General features: G+C 36.2%; 1 long non-coding RNA gene across 2 annotated transcripts in view; it reads left to right on the top strand.

The window, feature by feature from the left end:
* LOC147648222 (uncharacterized) overlaps positions 1 to 21,519 on the top strand; it is a 42,036-nt gene continuing 20,517 nt past the window's right edge. The window contains exons 1-2 of one of the 2 annotated variants that reach the window (XR_015280942.1): positions 129 to 351; positions 1,689 to 1,743. This is a non-coding gene — a long non-coding RNA (uncharacterized LOC147648222). Of the gene's footprint in view, positions 352 to 1,688; positions 1,744 to 21,519 lie in introns of both variants that reach the window. The other variant, XR_015280943.1, reaches the window with a different exon arrangement.

Genomic DNA, 21,519 nt, shown 5'->3' with positions numbered 1-21,519 from the left:
GCCGAACAGGAGCTGGAGCTGTCTGCAATGGAAGGTCTTCATAGCTGCTCTGGAGAGTGTGGCTGTCTCTGCTTGCTGCAGGTCCAGAGCCTCTCTCCTTTTTCACTGGGCAGTTTCTAGTGAATGTAGTTACAGCAAAACCTGCAGCCGAGCCAGAGATCGGCTCGGCCCGGCCCGGGCCCGAGGAAAACCTTCCCCAGGCCCCCCCATCTCCCGGCCGGGAGACGGGGCAGGCCCGGCCCCATCCCCGCCCGGCCGCATGGCCTGGGCAGGGACGGGAGGCCTGGAGCTCCGCCACCCTCCACAGCCAGAAAACAGAGAACCAAGAGAGCTCTGGTTTTACACTTTAAGGTAGGGTTCACAAGTTGATCCCACTTTTCAATGGCCTAAACTGCTGTCAATTCTTAGCAATGACGGATAATTGGTCAGGAGAAAAGACTCCAGGCAGTTCCCAGCAGCTCCAACTCCCTTAAAGGTAAAGTAACTCCATGACAGATACGGAGGGAAGATCTTAGCACTTTCTATGTCTAGTTCAAAGGAACTTAAAGAGAAATTTCAGTCTCTCCTCCCAAGCAACAAGCAAAAACAAGAGAAAATGCAACAAGTACAAGAGAAAATAGCTTCAAGTCGTGCCAGGAGAGGTTAGATTAGATTTTAGGAATAAAATTTTCATTAGAAAGTTGGTCAAGCTCTAGAATGGGCTTCCCAGGCAAATCTTTGGTCACTGTCCCTGGAAGCATGTCATAGGCCTTACACCTGTGGCCAAGCCCTTGAGGACATGGTCTAGTATTGGCCTTGACAGCATTAACAGATGGACTCCAACCCTAAAGGTCTTTTACAAACAAAAAACTTACCTAAAAGGCAGAACTTCTGCCCTCTTATGATCTGAAATACTGATACGAAGTGGCAGTACTTTTTATTTAGGAAAAATATCACAGAAAACAAACACATCTTCTAATGCCACATCCTAAGGAGGACATTTCATGTTCTCATCAAGGAGAAGGTAATCTAAAATGCTGTATTCCAGGAAATATATTTCAACTAAAAGCAGTTGCTACATCATTGATCAAGCCAATGGCACTGTATTTAAAAATAACACAGACATGGATGGATACATCTTTGGGAGACAGTAAAGCATTATTACTTCTTCTGTCACATTTAACTGCTATTACAATTATAAAATATATTTTCCTTGAAAAAAAAATATAGAGACAAAGTGAAGGAACAGGGAGTTTCCATCTTCAAAAGAGCATTCTTTGATGGAAACACAAAGTTAATCACAGAAGAGGAAAGGAAAGTACACAGACATGAATATACTAAGGTGGATCTGACAATGCCCTGGTTTAGTTCATTCTTAAATTTAAGCCACAACTGTGAATTTGTACTCCAGAAATGGAGTAACTTCAAACTCAGAGTGCAGTGTTGTTATAGTGCTTTCAGTGTTACACACCACAAAGGAAAATCACAAGAAACATGTAATACAAAAATAATTCTCCTTGACAAAGCGTGCCAAAACTGTAGCTTTTATTTGTTGAGCATCCCCAAAGATTTCAGTTCCTCAGAAGGGTGGCAGTTCAAGGGCACTAAAATCAAGACCTCTATAAAAAAAATGGCATGTTTACAGAATTGAAACAGCAGAGAAATTGTAGCTCCTAGTCTTAGGTTTTTTTCTTTTGCCTTATTTACAGTGTTTCACATTCTGCCTGTTCCATGGTGTGCAAATTTAGGACCATTAATTAAGAGGTAAAAAGAGAATTTGTAACATAATAAATTAAGATGTAGAAGAGCTACTGGATAGAAAACTCTCCTTTTTCTTAATCAGTTTTTCTGTTCTTACTGACAGAAGACATGAGATGAAATTCAAGCCTCTTGTGTACTGAGAAAATATTTGTCACCTGTCCTTTAGATTTATCTCAATACTATTTCCATGCTTTGTCAAAATATCTGTCAATTCCAGTTTAGTTCCCTAGAGGAAAAAAGTAAGTTTGTTATCTTTTCCAGTGATCCAACTTTGACAAATTACTGGTGTATTTTTCACTTACAGAGAACAAACTTTAACATGAATTCCTTATTTGGTCTTCTGGTACCCTTCAGTCTGGCAAGTAACTTTTTGCAGTACACATATTCAAATGTAAATTATTAAAATTTGTTTAGTATAGAGGCTAACATTGCTCTCCCAAATTATTTAAATGGCCATGTAATTCACACTTTGTCATCCTCACAGCTTAACCTCTAGAAAATATTATATCTGCAAGCTATTTCATATTTTGCTCTGAGGTTATTAGATAATCCAGAATGATCCATATTTCTTCAGTGCATAACCACTAGACATTTTCTCAAAACATACATTAAAAGATCAAGAGGCAACGTGACCAGAAAAAAAACAAAAACAAAAGCAGCAGGATATAGCAAAAATGTCACAAAAATAAATTGAAGACTGGTAAATTTTGCTCAGAAAGAGGACGAGTAAAAAGAGATATTATTTGTCTTTAAAGAATGGCAGATTAAATGCATTTCCAGATGTCAGCATGTAGACTTTATTTGACAGATACTGGGGGGAGGGGAAGGTGTAATGTCTTTGTTGTTCTGGCAAGTAGAAAATATTGTTAATGTTTCCTCAGGCATTTTCAAAACCCCTCCGTGTTGCTTACATGTAACTGTGATGCAAATGTAACATGTAACTGCAAATGAGTTTGGCATTTTATTTTACCAAGTGGCAATAAAGGAAAAAAAATTAATATCCTTTATAGAGGAGTACATCTAATTGACTGGTCAGTATGTAAGATAAATAGAATAACTACAGCCTTTTCCTACATAAAACCTCCAAGAAACTCCTTATGCATTTTTCACAAGAAGGGCCTATAATTTATTATTTATAAATTGAATTAAGCCAAAATCAGGGTACAATTGCTGGTTTTAGTGAGACATGATAAAAATTACAAAATATACCAATAAATACAGTCATACAAGTGCCTCAAACAAAGAAGGGATACCTGCAAACTTTGAAATAAAATGCAGCACAGGGTAAGTAAGTAAGAGGCATAACATCAAGATTTATATGGGACTGAATCCACAGTATCTAGCTATCAACAGCTGCATAGCTTTTATAGCTTTAATATAGCATTAATAGTTTCAATAGTATATAGCATTTTTAATTTTAATAGTTTTTATTACATAGATTTAGTTAGAGAAGTCATTAAAGAGTTAAATTAGTAAATACAGGAAAGCACTAGAAAATACACAGAAGATAGAATAAGCATCATAATGCTAACACATATAGTTAACTATCAACCTATATGATAACAGGATAGCAGAGAAAATTTAAGATAATCTTGAGAAACTGGAGTCACTCCTGGTAGACAACAAAAACCTACTGGAACTTTACTATTCAACAGAAGACTAATTAATAGCAGTTGATCTCATGATCATTTCTAATATTCTTCATAAAGAAGACAGATTTCTATTTTAAATATAGTAGCAGTCTTTCCTGTGTAGAAAAGGGGATACTACAGTAACCTATATATCATATTTAATCTAATAAAGACTCCTTAGCTGTATATTTAAAGCTACACTTTAAAAGCATTCCAAAACATATAAGAAAGGCTGTCACATACTGGAGGAGCTTTTGCAGCTGTAAAATGTACATGTAAATTTTATGTAAAATGTACATGTAAATGTACATTTTACATGAGAAGCATATCCGTGGTTCACACTATGTGGACGTGGAATTAATGTAGTAAGTGGCTTAAAGCTCATTTAGGTCCTGGAGGAAGCAAGAATTTCCCAGTATGGGTGAGTAGTAATGCCAGCAGGAATAAAACATGGCTTGCAGCAACTCACTGCTTTCAAACACACAAGCAACCAAAGTATTTTTCATCCAAGTTTGTTGCATGTTGAGCAGAGGCAGAGAATAAAGAGGCCTTGCAGGAGTAAGCCTGCATCTGGCTTTCAGTCTGGCTCCCCAGGGAGGAAAAACAGTGAATCTACTGTCACCATATATTCAACAGACAAACTGTATCTCACACTTCCAGTGCTTCCCAAACCATTCTCTACAGCTGTTAAACCATTTTAAAAAAACCCTTACAGATGGCGTATCTAAATTCAAATTCCAAACTCTAACCTAAGGTGACCTGGAAATTAGAGCAAGCAACTTCTCAAATACATATTTCATCATCTTTGACTACATTGTGGATTCATCAAACCCAGAAAAACATTTGATCACTGGATCACTCTATAGTTTTTCACACCTTTCCCAGAAGGTCCCTATTATTTCCACAACTGTCAAGTATTAAGTGGTTGTGCTAAATGTTTTTTTGCTGTCTGGACAGCTAAGATATTTACTGTATCACTACAACTTTTTAATTTAATTTTGTTGAGAAGTGGATATATAAGGAAGAATGTAACAAAATTAACCAAAATAATTTTACCTAGTACTCATTAATACTTTAGACCTCTATCAAGATATACCTTGAGGACTCATGGGGTGGTGGGAGGAGAAGGAGGAAGTAGTAAAGTGCTAAGGGAATTCAAGTAATTGAACAATTCAACATTGTAGGAGGTGTTTCCTAAAGCACTGTTAATGAAAATCCTTCTGACACAAATACACATATAGGTGTTTAAGGAAGCTATTTACACCATCCTGGGTAAGAGGACTTTAATATATCTCAATATGATCATGCCAGTTTCAGGGTTTTCGCTTGCACTCATTCCTATTTTTACTTTGAGAACAGAAAAATTGTACTCCATTTCACAATGTCTCTATTAGCAACTAGTAAGAAAAGTCCTAGAGAAAAGCTCCTCTATGCTGATTCCAGTTGAGTTTGCTTGGTATCATAGTTCAAGGAATAAATGAGTGAAGTTATGGTAGCAGTGGAAGTTCTTTGCCTGAAGGACTTGGAGCACTCAGCAGGATTTGGAAAATTCATCAGAATTATCCTGAGATCTGTAAAGATAATAGACAAAAATGTAAGCGTATCTGATTAAATATTTAAATCTTAACAGATGTCTACCTCTTCACACAGAAATCTAAATCCCTGGTCCATGGGATATTGGAAAGCAGCATCATGCTGATTTATATCAAATATTTAATTATCAGGACATGGATAATGACTTGGTAGGTCTGCTTTCTGTGTGGTCCTAGTGAATGGCTGTATATCAGTACAAAATCGGAAAACACAAGCACAGCAAACACCACAAACCTGTAAAAACTGTGATATTTACCCATTTACTCATCCACCTCAAGGCCCTCATAATTGTTAACACTGCATATATATCATCTCAGTTTCTGCCTGGATTTTAATATGATTCAAAAATTTAATCACTTTCATGTGATTCTTGAGAAATCAGATAGGTAATTCTGGTTCCATTCTCTGCAGAGGCAGATATGCAAAGGCAGATGGGTCTGTGCCACTTACTTAAGTGGCCACAGCAGTGCACCTCACAAAGAAGACTACATAAGTATTTTTAGTTCTGTATACTAGATCTCCCATGTGATCAGACCATTTTATCAGAAGGAGGCGTTGGCTTCAGATCTCTTTGGACAGAGAAAATAGTTGGATCTTCATTCCTTTCATCTTGTTTGGTCTATTCTAAGGTAATTCCTGTATTATATGTTGTGTGGACACTCAAATACTGCCTGTTCAAATAATTTTTTCCCACATGGATCTGATAAAATTTGATAAAAACAAGAGCTCCTAAATAAACACAACTACTTCTTGGCTGTTAAAGTTTGTGTTTGTGTTTTGTTTCCAGTGTTGTTGGGGCTTTTCTAACCAGTAGTTATGCAGCAGTACTAACAGTTTGTCTCTTTGCCATCTGTTATTTTCATTAAATGGTATGTTAGGTTTCATTTTACTTGTTAAATAAATAGTAAGGAAAAAAAATTAAAAATCAGAATTCCATCATCCAGCATTTTTAGTTTTCTGTGAACTCTAATTTGTCATTGTTACTTTCAAATGAATTACTTCTCTAACCCCTTTTTCCAGTTAACCCAGATACAGAAAAAAGACCCCCAAATTTCACCGCTACACCAAAGTGCTTAGTAGTATTTTGTTGCATGCAAAAGCATTATCTATCATAAAATCACAGAAATGTTTACATTGGACAGGAACTCTGGATACCATCACATCCAACTACCCTGCTCAAGAAGGATCAGCCAAAGCAGGCTACCCAGGACCACGCACAGTCAGGTTTTCAGTATTTCCAAGAGTGGACATTTCACAGTCTCTCTGAGTGTACAGTTTTGGCTAGGATAGAGGCTTTTTCTTCGTAGTAACTCATATGGTTTTGTGTATATCAGCATATGTAGCTGAAAAAATCCAAAATCCCTCTTATTCATAACAATCGTACAAAAATTACCACATATTTGATAATTTAATCATGTGACATGAAGGAATGGCAATAAGATTAGATTTGTGATTGTGTATACTGAAGTGAAAGAACTAAGAAATTCTCCCATTTAAACTCTTATATTTGGATACTGTTTAAATTTCTGAAAGGCTCAGGTATAAACTGTAGTAATTGTGCCGATACCTCTAGACAAATTAAGACTCATGTTTATCCCTCTATCAGGTTTACCTTGGTAAATATTTTCTTCACCAGTTTATTTACAAGATGTTGTATTAATTTTGAATAATATGAATGATTAATATGAATATTTACCCTGACAGACATGGCCGATTTCTGATACTGTTCAATAGCACAAAATCAGTGTATTTCTACTAAAGGTAAGACTTGTTCTTACCAAATAGACATGCTACTTTCATAGAATCTAATTCTTAAATAATTTAAATCTACCACTGTATCTTTATTCTCCTGATGCATGCAATGCTTAGACAACTACTGGACATATCTGGACTGTTCAGCTTTTCAGGAATTAAAAGTTTGCTTTCGTTCTTTTCAGAGCAACTGCAACAAAGAATCTTTTGAGCACACGTAATGCCAAAACTTTGAAATATCTGTTCACAACTCAAACCATCACTTTTAACTGTGATCCTGGGAGAGCCAGAGCACCCAATCATTTCCTGAACGTGAAAACAATTCCCAGGAGATAGCACCTTTTTCTGACTTGAAGGGTATCATCAACGATATTCCTTAGCTTAGGATCTCAGTTCAACATGAATCTTTTCCATCTCAGAAAAACCCTCTAATTCAAATTCAGCACTACATTTACCTTGGTTATATTGTTCCTCTTCCATAACTATGGCACGGTTGGCTTTTAGTAACAAAAACTAAGGTTGCATTTATCTGAAAAAAAAAGCATGTAAACATATCTAATTACAGATGGACTCACTTTACCTCTCCAGAGCCCAGTGAGAAGGGCTCTGACCTGAAAGATTCATCCATTTATGCCCCAGTTCTACCTAAATGGAATTTATCCCTGTCAGCGTCTGACCTGGCTCCAGAGTTAAGACATAGTTACTCTGGGTAAGCCAAGCCTCTAGACTCTGGAGCTATTAACTCACACTGAAATCTGGGTGTAGATTTGGCTGGTCCACTGTGATGAACACCAGAGTTTCATATCACTCATCTTGATTTCTGAGGGAAGGAAGAGGGAAGCCAGGTGCGCAGAAAGAAGTCACCGTGGAGAATCCTGGCTCTGTCACAGGAATGGTGAAAGACAGCATAATAGGTATCCACATGGCATACAGACAGTATAAAATATTCATGTCATGTTCTGGAGGAATCCATCTCCCTCCTTTTTCCACTTATGGCAGACAAAACTAAGTTAACCATTCTTGTCACTTAAGGCACATATCTTTAGTGATGCTGCTGTCTTCCTCTCTTCCTCTGTAACAGCAGCCACTGTAGAGCAGATGCAAAAATTTTTCAGGTCTTTGCTCATTCTCCAAGACAAATGCTCAGTTCAGTCCTTGTAGCTGGTCTTGGAGAGTGCTTAGCCTGAGCACATAAACCCTGATTACTAACCTGCACATGGAACTGTACAGCATCTGGACTGGCTCTGGATCACTTCCAGGAAGCTTGAGGACAGTGAAAACGACGTCTGGTTGTACATCTGTATATTTACAGAAATAGGCAGAAATTGGCAATTATGAGTCTGCCTAATTATTAATGATATTAACAGATTAGAGTTCTCATCCAGACGTTTATGCAAGCCTAAGATCCCCAAGCAGTGTTACTGGGTGTATTCTAGGCTGAAGGGATAAGTTGTTGAGTAAAAAGAATATTAACAAAGACAAAAAGGACTTCAATAGACAGCATGAGACTGAGTTTGGGTATTGTGACTGACCATGGGTAAGCAGACTGGCTTACTTTCCTTTAAGCAGGTCAAATTTTATTTTACTTTGCGCTTGCCTGGTTGAGAAGATTGTCCTTCACTGAAACAATTTATGCTATTCCTGGCCAACATTAAGGAGAAGCTGGCTTAGCTTCTTCAAACTCTCTAAGTGAGGATCACATCTCTCCAGCAAGGTTAGACAAGAGCTCTTGGAATTTAACATGTTCCTTAGATGCTGCTGGTTCACCCCATAAACCTATTAGCTACCCCCACACTAACCACCTCAACATCTTATTATTACACAGATTGAATGAGATTACTTGGTCTGGGGTATTGTGGTATCTTTGTCTGCTTTACAGACTGTATAAATTCACCTGTTCAAGGGCAGCTGGCAGATGGCAAACTTTAATTTATATAAGCAAATTTAGTGCTCCGTTAACAGAACAAAGTAGCAACAATTGGGTCAAAGTTCCAGCTGAGAGCCAGCAAAACCGGGAAAATAAGAATGAAAGTTTTTTGTGGAGAATTATCTGCTACTACTGTAAAATTATGTTTCTTGGTTTTGCCCAGGAACCAGCTATTGTCAGAGAACTGAAGCAATGAAACCAAAGATAACTGGCTCCTCTGAAGAACTCATGATCTCTTTTCTAAAGAAACATTAATGTGTATTGTTCAATAAAATAAGCACACAAATAAAACTGTGCACCTCATGCCCTCCTGCAGGTTCTGATATGTATTATTTTTTAAAAAAAGTAGAAGAAACCCATTGTATAGTAATACCCTGAAATACAACTCAGTAATAAACATAAAGGCACTATATAAATAATTGCAGCTTAACTCAAGATCTAAGCCTTTAACCATAAATGAGATGCCTAAATTGGCTCTTATTGAGTTCAGCACATAGAAAAATGTTTAGATTTACTACTAGGCAACTTGTAATTTAACTACAGGATTTTAAAAGCTTCTCAGAGTATGTTTATGCTGCAGAGAGTGCACACTGCAACTTATGTAGAGATTTGTGAGCTAGCTTTAAATTGCCATCCATTAGTGCAGCAAAGTTTACTGCAAAGCCAGCAGAGGAGGGTGGATGAATATTGTGTTAGTAATGCCAGCTTTCTTTATAGAATTCTTTACATTTTTGTTGTTTGAGTCTTGTCATTTGCTTTCAACAAACAGATTCCTCCCAAATGAAACACTTATTTTCCTGCTGATTTTTGTTTAAACAAACGTTTGCAGATAACCATTTGTAGCTATTAAGGAGGATGTCCCAAAATTAAACTCCTATTTCCTGACTACCGAAGATCCTTTTCCAAAGAAAGTATGCAGGTAATCTTCTGTCAATATAAAGCCATTTTTGAGTGATCTGAAACACATTAGAAGGACCTTTGCTTTGATGCCTCTGAGTGGAAAAAGTCTGGGGTGAATAATTCACAACATACTGGAGTGATCAGAGTGACACGTATCAGGAAGATTTAACAGCATCTCAGAACCTGAGTTTCCAAGAAATAATGAGACTTGCCTCCTAGCAATTATTAACCAGTGTTAGCAAGAGAGCATAGAACAAAATAAGATTTGTACTTACACTAATTGTCTTCCCAAATAGCAAAAATGACCATTGGAAAGCATATCTCAAGAAGATTTGGTTAATAATCCCAGGAATATGCAGTGACTATCCTTAGCCTGTCTTTTATAGGCTCTCATTTCTACCTGCTGTCAGACTACAACTAAATACATGGGAAATTAGCAACACTGCCATTTCATGTGATTTAGGATGAAGGAGAAATGACACCCTAGAGTAGCTAGGACATAAATCTATCACCTGTTCATTCTGTAGTAAAAATGACAGATGAACAAAACAAAATGTTTGCAGCTGCAGGTTGGAAATAGGTCCTATGTGAGAGTGGTTTAATGTCAAGGTTGATCTACAGACCTACTCAGTTGGGCTAAACCTGACAATTACCAAAAAAAAAAAAAAAAGAAAAAAAAAAATCCAGTTAATTGTAGAGGATATTTTGCAAACAGGTTGGCCTGGCTGGCAATGCAGATATGTGGGAGACAGTTCACATGGCTTCAAATAGCTGCAAGCTATTCAACAGTAGGACCTCAACAAAATGTTCAGGGGCAGTACAAGATAGGAAGCATAGTAATACAAAACAAGATATTTTGCTAATAAGCTGTGAGTTGGAGAGTTACTGTTTCATATTTTATATTAGTGTTGATTAATAATATCTAAATACCATTGCTAGACATAGACCGTAGGAAATATATAGGAAATACTTTGAAACTCTATTACTATATCCAGGAAATCCATAGTCTTCATTGCCTACCTGCACACAGCCTGAAATGAAATGAAATGTAGAAGAAATAGCAATTGTTAGAAACTAAATTTAGAAGCCATGAAGGATGTGCTTGTTTATAGTTAATGGTCCCTGATTAATGCCAGCTGGTGGCTTGCTTCCCTGCTTCTGAGTTTTGCAGTGCAATGTACCATTCTCTGACATGACTCACTGCCCACAGGCAGGGCCAACCTGTTCGAGGCACAAGAAGAGCTAGCAAGAACACTGGGGCTCTGACAAGGCAGACAGAGCTGAGAGTGTCCAGCAGATAAATCCAGAGCACAGGGACAAAGTTCTTGTGTGCAGCAACAGTGAGTTAGCATGGGAAGTGCACTCTGTTCCTTTTGCTGCCTTTCTGGTTTTATTCACTTTGTCTTCTGGAATATAGCAATGGGTTGATACTTGGCACGTTCTTAGCCTTCCATGCTTGTTTCTTTTGAATTTTTCCATTTTTAGTTACCACTATCCCATATCCATGGGATACTGGATTGGTGCTGGATTCCCCAAGATGTAGAATTTACTGAACTGCCCTTTTTGATGTATCACACTCATGTTTATTCATTCATATACTCAACACCATAATTAATGACACATTTTAAGTTATTTTGTAAATCATCCTATCTAGATCTTGTCTAGAAAGTAATTATTAGAATAATTTATCTGAGAATCCAAGACAAGTTGTATTTTTTATTTTCTTAATTGAAAAAACTTCATTCTCTCCCTTTATCTTAGTAATTAATAAAGACATCTGCTAGTAAGGAAAAAAAATCTGATAATATTATAAGTTTCAATTATTCTTTTACCTCTAATGTAGTAGCAATAATGGTGTACATTGCCAACTTACATGAAAAGGCTTGTATTCCATTTACAACTCTTTATATTCCAAAGAAAGAAGGCTTTCATGTTGCTGCTACTCACAGGAGTGGGGAAACCTGGATATGGTAGTTGAGAATTCTAAATCTGTGTTTGATATAAGAGATCACTGACTGCTAGTATTGTTATTATTTTTTGGCTGTGTGTGTTCTCTGGTGAATCACCATGTCATTAGAGAGGCCAAAGCTATCTATCCTTTAAAAATCTGTCAAGCTATCAAGCTTTTAAAAACCAATAAAAACCCCTGGGAATTCTCATCTTGTCTCTGACTCCTTTGAAAGGAAAGTATCTTCAGTATCACTAAACACTGCTGCCTTGTGCACCACAGATGACTAATTGAGTCAAAACAAGGTATTTTTCCAATAAATATGTTTGTTCTAAAACACCAGGAACCACATGCAGGAAACTAATGGCATGTCTTTTCAGGGAGTCATAGTTTCTGAACATAGTAATGCCTTTTGGTCAACTTCATCTCATTTGCATGGATCTTGTTTATATTCCCAATGCAAACTGTGAGTATAATAGTGTGTGTGGGGGGGGGAATACTCAGTTATTTGTTTCTTAGTCAGCTCCAGAGGTTAGAAAAACACTAAAAACTGTCATCATTCATTGTCTAAAGGACAGATGGTATTCTTGCATGCAGTCCTTACTCTCCAAACATGGTTACAGAAATACCTGCTATGAAAAGATCATTCTTATGTTCCTTGATTTTGAGCATAGAACAGGTCTGATTATAACTAATCATAGGAAGTACAAATCATTTGAGGATAACTGAACAAAGGCAGACTTTTCAGTAGTTCTGTACACCAAAATTTCTTAGCTTGATGTATTTATCATACTATGTATGATAGAATTTGGGACTAAATAAAAACAGAAATAAAAACACTTCTATTTTTAGCATTAGCTTTGCCTGTAGTCATTGAGGAAAATAGTTATTCATTTTTTAAGCATAAGCCAACAAAAGAGAGGACAAAGAACAAGAACAGCTACATGATTCTGCCCCCAGAGCACAAACCAGCAAAGATAATGGGGCATGGCATTCTTCTAATCCCTTGTCTTAAAGAGTAAAAGCTTTACTACCTGACAGGAATGATGGGGGAAAAATGCTTCCATTGCCTAGGTAATTGCAAAAAAGGTATAAGGAAAAAGCTCTTAGTTGGTGGTTATATCCAGGCCTTCATGAGTCCTTGACATAAAAAGTGGTATTCTGATATATGAGCCTCACATATTGTAGCTGCTTTAATACAAATTTTTCCAGAGGTTCATCCATACAGAGGAAACTGAAGAGTGATAATGGGGAGTAAAATGAGCCTTGGACATTTGAAAAAGGCTTACAACACTTTATATATTTTATGTATATTACAATACTTTATATTTACTCTTCACATCTAAGAAGCATTGTCATGCTGGAACAGATCCAGTGACTGGTTCACTGCTTCTGAGGAACTGCATTTGTAAGAAAATGTCATAATAGCTATTTGTTTTCTCTAAAATAACAGAATAGAACTGGAACACAGACAATGAGACAGACTCCTGGGTTCAAAACACTAACTCAGGGTGGAGATCAGTTGGTCCCAGTTGCTTATAATCCAGAAAATAAATAGGGTGAAAACAGGAGGCAATGAAAACTGAAGACTATACACAACATAGAGTAAACTCTCTTCAGAGTAATGGTTGTGAAAGGCATCCTGTTTGCTGGACTGGTTAATAACCAAATGCCTTGTCATATGCTCTGGGCACAGGAAATAAGTGAGATCATCATGCTTGGATGCTTCAAATATACTGTGCAGAAAATGTTAATTAACCTGAGAAAATATATATGTCATTTAGGAATGCAGTTAGATACTCTCAAAATAAGTCATTTCCATATGTTCACCTGTGGCACAAATTACTTTCTGTAAAAAACTCAAACATTCCTGCATCACTGATGCATTATGGAGTTCATTTTTGTCAGTGAAAAATAGCTCAAAAAAAAAATTTTCATACTCCTGGAGGAGAAAATTTGTCCTTTGCTGGACCCAGATCTAAGCACTGGACAAACATTGTCTATTGTCTTTGAAATTCAACCCTTCATGTGAAACAGACAAAGTCATTAGAGGAGCAACCACTACTAATACTCAGCTGGTATCCAGGCAAGCATGGTGCTTTGCCTTACCTCTGTCAGTTGTTCTTAGCCCTTATTCTTCCATTTTTCAGCTGTATAAGAACATCCAGGCACATGGACCACCTGTAAGGAGTAGGATACATAAAAATGTATAAAAAGGAAGTGTGTCAAGGGAATTATATGGAAACAAATCTCCAAAAGTCCATGTGTCCAGAGACACATTCCAATTATTTTCAAGCTAATAGAGTACATCAAAAGAAGGGCTGTCAAATATACATTTAGTCCACGGTTTGTGAAAGGTGAAATTTCTTTCTTAATTTCTGGCACACTTACCTGTACTCTTATACCCACACATACAGGTGGGAATTTGGGGGTCCTAATAGTCACTTAGAAGTTGTTGCTGACCTAAGCAGCCTTGATAAGCTGACAAGCAGCCTTGCATTAGGGGATGTGTTGCAAGCATAACAGCCCCACTGAGCAGCCCTTTACTGAAAAAAGTTACAGCATCTTTTCCTGTCTGCTGTTAACACTTGGAACAACATCAAAGCACTTACCAGTGATTTTTTCAGGTGCCCTTCCAAATTGTACTAAGTCTGTGGTAACTGGCTTCCATAAATTTAGGACAAAGGAAATACGTGTCTTAATTCAGATTCCATTTGTTTTAAACCAATTTGGTTCCATTAGATCAAAAGGAGTAACACCAGGGTTATAAATTTTGGTATGGTCTATTGTTTAAAACTGGGTTATAAACTCCCAGTTTTACCTGTGATAATACCTTGATAGCACATTATAATATAGATGTCTTTAAATGTCAGTATTTTTCATATTGATGTTTAAGTGACACTCTTTTAAACAATGACAGGGTGTGTTTGCAACTGTGAGGCAAATAGGGAATATTAAAACCACTAAAACCACTGTGAAATGGTGGTGTGATGAGAGGAGAATTCTCTGAGAGAGGCTATTTATTTATGTACCCCTGTATTACCTGTGTTTGGAACAGCACTTAATCTATCGATGGCCCATTTAAATTCCCCACTCCTAAAATTACCTGAAGTCATCAAAGTACTATCTATGTAACTTTAACGGGTACAGTATCTTCTACAGTATATTACTACAGTAAACAAACTTTAGAATGGACAGATGCATTGATTGAAAATTTATCTAGTTCCCTGTTTTGCTGCAAATGGTATTCAAACAGAAATATAAAATTCCCTTAACCTCAAAATGCATGCAACTTTACTAATCTTACCTTGGAAATAAGCTTTAAAGTACAATTTGGTGAATTTTGAATCATATCAATGATGAGTAAAGTGTAGACATGACAACTTTGGGCGTAAATTTCACATCAATTTTTATGTCAATTTTTCCTGTTATGTTTGATGTTGTAAAACTTTTGTTGACGCCTGGCCTGTGCATATGAATTTTAGAGATTTTTCTACATCACAGCTTTTCTTGAAGGTCTTTGGGTTTTATAGAATTTCTTGGTGAGTTCTGTAAAAGGCTGGGTGAAAAGAAAAAAAAACAAAAAACCCTCCCACAATGAAAGACTTCTTAACACTGTTGTCTCTTGGGAGATTGCCTTAATTCATTCAGGTAATGCTTTCACTTCTGTTTTACAGAGTAATTCAACGTAATTCGTACCAATCTCCAGTTAAGACCTGAAATTCCTGCTTGTATAGCCAAGCATATCAAATGATTATCTCTTGAGGAAAAATGCTTTATCACATTCTTCCTTTCTGCTAATACCTCAGAAATGTTCTCGCTTTTATTAAATTCAGTAGATTCCTTAGCTTTACAGGAACTCACATCAAATTCCAATATTTACTTAGAAGCATTGACTTGTTTACCATGGGAGTATTTAGTGTCTTCTAAATATGAAATTATGTTTGGGTTGTATTAGAAAAGAATAAATGAGGGGAAAAGATATATATTTTTTTTACTATAATTACACTTCTCATTATTCCCAGGCTTAAAATAATCACCAGAATAAAAGATGCATATCTGAGTATTTTATATATTCTAATTTATATTAGAAAAATAAAATCCGCTTTTTCTACCAGGAGCGAGTGAATTTTACTTTGATATTTCTGTTTAAAATGGTGCTAGTACATTAAAGCTACAGCTTCTCCAATATAATAACCATTTCAAGAAAAAACATTCTGTGCTCCTTAAAGGCAGCTTTGCTTGCTACAAAATAAGGTTTCATTGCATGTGTGGAGGTAGAAAATACTTGAAAATATTTATGTGAAACACCAGTAAACAAAAGAGGATTCCTTTATAAAAAAAGAAAAGAAGTGACATAAAGAGAAATCACTTAATACTGGCCGTGCAATTTTTGATTTTTCAGTAGGAGTTGAAGGTAGCAACTTCTTAAAAAAGAAGGAAAATCTATGTGTGTCTACTCTCAAAATTTATCCAAAGACAACCTGACTTAGAATATTATCTTTATTTTTTAATTAGAAATCTAAGCTTCACATGCCAAGATCTACTGGAATCTGAGGTGACAAGGAATTGACCACCTGTGCTGAATGCTACTTCTTTGAGGACAGAAAGTGAAAACCTCAGCATCACTCCTTAGAAATATGTCAATATGTAGTGCACTGATCCAATTCCTGTGATGCATCCTTAATAGCCAAGTTCATTACTCTGCACATTATTTGAATTTCTTGTTAGAGCCTACTTATTCATTACTTCTTTAGATAAAAAAACTATACCTGGAAAAATAATCCACAATGCAAGTGTACTTGATGAAAAGTTAGATGATCTACATCACGTGCACTCTAACTGAAATCACACTTCCTTTAGTGCCTGTCCTGCACTCTGGTTTTGGTTATACAACATTTTAAAACTTACTACAAAACTGTTCTCATCCCTCAGTCTTACACAACCCAGGGAATAACACAATGTAGAAGAAAATACGGTAAAATAAAATTATTGCTTAAAGCAATAAGAATTCATTGCTCCAGGTATAGTTGGTTTTTTTTTTCATGTGTCAAAAATAACATAATCTAAAATTTAAAAATGAAACTTTATAGGGCTTTCTTTACAATACAAGATTACTGACTACTTTTAGAAGACAGGCAATCAAGAATATAGATGAAATACAGTTAATAACTCACAAGAATACAGAAGTGGAAAGTGAAGAATTGTGTCAGATTGTCTATTCCATCTCACTACAGTGAGACAAAAGCTAGGGTACCCAGACAATCCTTAACAGATATTTGTCTATTGTATTTAAAAATAAAAGGAGGTATTTCCTCAGAACTGTAAGATACCTCACTCTAACATTTCACTAACTACAATACCAGAAAGGCATCCTTAACATACCATGTTTTCAAAGGACTGGCATTTTTTACTCTGACTCCTGTTGCATGACATTGTTTTCATTTCTCACTGCATAGAGCATTCAAATTGTTTAGGGATTTTAGTTTTCATGTATTGTTTTTTTGGTTTGTTTTTTTTCTCTTAGCTATTCCTTTCCCAAATAATCTTCCTTTTTATTATCCCTCCTTTTAAAAATTTAAAAAAATTCTAGCTACACTTTACACTAATCCATGTCAGTTTTCTTCTGTATTTCTGATATGATGGCTGTGTAGATTAAAACATCATGGTGATACCAGAGACTAAAGAAAACTATGCCAGAAGATTTCATCAAAACAAGCTCTTTTTCAAAAATCTGGTGGTGGAGAAAGAAGTATTTTATTTGGTCCTGAGCAAAATCTAACTGAGCACACTGTTAATGACAGCTCAGAAGGCTATAATTTCATTAGTTTAAATAGTCTGGGCTAATAAAAACTCAGTGGTCTATTTTATTTAAGTTTTAAAAAGATATAATTAGACAGATAAAGGTCCAGAATATTGACTCCAGTGGTTCCAAATTCTTTATTGGCTTTGGTGACTCCCAAGTCTCTTTATCCAGTCTGACACAACTTTGTGTTTGGGCTCCTCAGTTAGGGAAAAGGCCACAGGAGATATGCCTGCACTTGACTTACCCCATAACATCTCCTAGATAATGCAAAAAAACCCCAAACTCAGACTGATAACGTTGCTTTTAGAGGTCAGGCACTATCATACAATTAAATATTATTGAATTAAGTTCTGAAGTTTTATTCAATAATGTCCAAATCTCACTGCATAATTATATAAAAGAAAAGTGCTGATTCCTCAGCTCTGTATATTGAGAGTGACCTAAATTTGATGTTCAATAAGACATTCAAAAACTTTTTAATTGCATGCAGATGGCAAAGATGAATAAAGTCATCATTTCAAATGAAAAGGTTCTGTCCACTGCCTTAGATAGTATTTTCCAGCTGATGAAGATATCTATGTTGAGACTCAGAAATGGACAAATTAATAAATTGAAAAAATGGAAGGAATACATTTTAGAAACTGAAATAGTCCTGTAGAACCACATATTTATTATAGAAATAAGAGAATATGAGATTAGATCTAAAATTCACAAAAGAGACAACGTTGATTCTTTATGTGATTTGGTCTGCATCTAAAACCATAGTAAATCCCTTCTCTTTTTTTCTAACCCAATCTTTGTTACTACTACATCTTGGTGGAATGACAAAATTATGTTAATGGTTTACCATGAACATAAATTGGATGGACTAAATGATTGCATAATAAACATACAATTAACATTGCTGTTAATTTATCTGTGAGGGAAAAAAAAATCATTTTCTTGATCTTATTTTTAATTTGAATATGTTTTTGTAGGTATACTTTCTGATGTATTCATCTAAGTCTACATTTTACTTGCAGCCGTAGTCAGTATTAAGTTTCCTGACATTGGAGGACACCTATTGTATGAAATAAAATAATGGCTTTTAGGGAATGTTGCCACTGTAAGAAAACTGTTTCTTGAACATATTCTATGTCTCAAGTGCTCACTCTTTGGACTGTTAAGATTATCAATAAGACCAAAGATAAAACAGTTTTGCTATCTTTTTCCTGGATGTGAATGGCTGCATGAATGGCTTTGTTGTTGTTGTTGTTGTTGCAATGATTTCTTACCTAAAAGACTACGTATTTTTCTTGTACTCTAAAAATCAAGCAATAAACTTGTTCTTTATTCTGCTGTCCTCACAGTGATGCCCTCCTCTGACACCATGGACCCCAGACTACAGGAAGGTAACACAAGAGACGTGTCACCCTAAAACTCTTGACTGGCATCTAGCATACATCAGAGTCTTTTTATACTTCTTGCTCTATTCTGTTTTTACATTTATTACTAGATTCTGTTGAGCAATGAACAGATGTTCTTCCTACTGTGCTGTATGATCATTTTAAGTCACATTTTTAGAACAGATGTTCTCCTGCATGCACTTCATTTTCTTTAGTTTTTATGACTTAACATCTGACAGCTAATTCTTGCTTAAATTTAAGGAAAAATGTTCAGCAGGGAATCCCACCCAGGCCATGGGCCATCATTTCTAGAAATTAGTTAGCTCAGGGTACAACAGCACGCCAGAATACATTGATCAATAACAACAACAGGAAAAAAACAGTTATCTAAGGGGATAGGAAGGGAAGGCATTGATTTCAAGTCACAGCAAGTCCATATTTAAAATTAATAGCCTGCAACCAGGCCAATTCACACTGGGAGTCAAATATCACATCAGAATTCAGAAACAGGAATCAGAGCCAGGAAAGAAGCTGAAGTAGAGCAACAAACACACAGATGTATAGGGAATAGAAAAGACACATAGCTTAGATTAAAAAAAAAAAAAAAAAATCAGCTAGATCTGCATCATGCACATGGTAGAAATCCCATAAATGCAAGCTGGTCATAACAGTCCAAAATATTTTTGGGGAAAATGGCTCATCAACCAAGTAGTAGCCAAGGTCAAGAAGGAACCTAGGGAGATTAGTTAATGGTTGGGTTGATGTTACCAAAAGCATACAAATTTCCACTCAAGCATTCAGTGTTTTCACAGGAAAATACTGAGAACTAGTTCACTTAGGAAGGAGCTGCTTTCCAGCTGTTGGAGTTTAAGCCCAGCTGGAAACTAAGCGCCATGCAGCCCCTCACCAGCCCTCTTCTTCCCCCACAACCCAGTGGAATGGGGAGGAGAAAGTAAAAATTCACGAGTTGAGAGAGGAACAGTTTAATTGGGAAAGCCAAATCTGTGCACAGTAGCAAAGCATAACAAATACATAATTCCCTGCTTCCTATGGGTTCAGCCATGCTCCAGGAGAGCATGGCCCCATCAAGGGCAGTGGTGTTTGGGAAGACAAACACCATCCCTCCAAATGTCCTCCACCTTTCTCATTCTTCCCCCCACTTTTTGTACTGAGCATCATGTCTGGAATATTCCTTTGCCCATTTGGGGTCACCTGTCCCAGCTGTCTCCTCCCAGCCTCTCAGGCACCCCCAACTCCCTCACCAGGGTGGAAATACAAACAGCAGAGAAGGTCTTGGCTCTGTAAGCCCTGCTCAGCAATAACAAAAACATCTCTGTGTTACCAACCTTGTGTCCAGCACAGATCCAAAACACAGCCCCATACCAGCCACTGCAAAGAAAGTTTACTCAACCCCAGCCAAAGCCAGCAAAGAGCATAATAAAATAATCCCGCTTTGAGTTTTGGCATAAAAAGAAGTGATGCTTCTCAGGAATAAAATGGAATCTAGAAAAAAGGATGTTTGAACATTGGGAAAGGTGTTTAGCTACAGCTCTTTCACATTTATCTGCTCCAATTTATCCATCCCTTCTACATTGTCAGATTTAAGATATTAACAATTTAAACATAAAAGTATTAAGATTTAAAATATTGCTGGGTATCATGTGCACAGTTCCATATGTATGTGTCTTACTTATTTGTAAGAAAGTAAAAAAAAAAAAAACAACAACAGAAAACATGGCAGGAGAGAAAAACTGTATTATATGTCAAATTAGACACTGAAACACTGAAAAATCCCCAAAAATTAACAAGTATGATAGAGTGTTTTACCAAGCCCAAGAGTTTCAACAACAGAAATTCTTCACAAAGTCTGTTTGGGTTTTTTTTTTGTTTGTTTGTTTCTCAGTGGCTTTTTGGTGGGGGTTTTTTGTTGTTTTTGTTTGTTGTTTTGGTTTTTAGGTGTTTGTTTTGTTTGGGTCTGTTTTGGTTTGCTTTTGGTTTGGTTTGTCTTTTTTGGGGGGGAGGGTTTTGGAAGGGGGAGAGAGAAACAGGATAAGGGGACACATTTCTGAATTTATATTTTGAATACTAGTTCTTCGAGGGATTCATTTGTTCAATAAACCAGCTATTGACTGAGAAATAGAGCTCTTTATGAAAATTAGATTTTACATAGAAAGCTCTCAGTAACTCAATAGTTTTGCAGTTTTTCATTGCTCATGAATAAGCACACATAAATAATAAATATGAGCAGAGGATCTCCACATGAAACCTATCTGCATTAAAACTGAAGCTAAATTAGAGCATGCTACTGAACATGGAACAAGACTCCTCAGGATGCTAAGTCCATTTGGCTTTCTACTTTATTTAGCTGGCTCACAAGTCAGGATCCCTATAGAATTTTGTGATATTTTCACTTTTTCTGTTTTCATATCTCACATTTTTTTTATATCATATTTTTATTTAGCTATGATTGTTAATGTAAACCAGACTAACATGCTGGGTTAACTATCATTAACATGTATTATCCAGGCTACAAAAGAAACAATCTAATTTAAATCCTGCTGCTTCCCTGATTGACAATTCAAAGTCATCCAAATATCACTGACCTCTGTTTTCTTTACTGCAATGTCTGCTTTTATGAATTTTCTAGATCTCTTTACTATAAGAAGCCTCGTGGTCTAGTACAACAGAGACACTACTTATAGTCCTTATTAATTAGTACAGTTCTCACCAAAATACATAATCTTACCTTATTTTACTGTGCATTTATCTACATATATTCTTATATGAAAATGAGAGGAGGGAAATTTTTAGTTTAATGATAGAACATATTATGTAAA

The sequence above is a fragment of the Cyanistes caeruleus genome, chromosome Z (genome assembly GCF_971803275.1).
Source record: "Cyanistes caeruleus chromosome Z, bCyaCae1.hap1.1, whole genome shotgun sequence".
NCBI lineage: Eukaryota > Metazoa > Chordata > Aves > Passeriformes > Paridae > Cyanistes > Cyanistes caeruleus.
The sequence above is the reverse complement of the archived record's forward strand: the minus strand, read 5'-3'. Positions and strand labels throughout refer to the sequence as shown.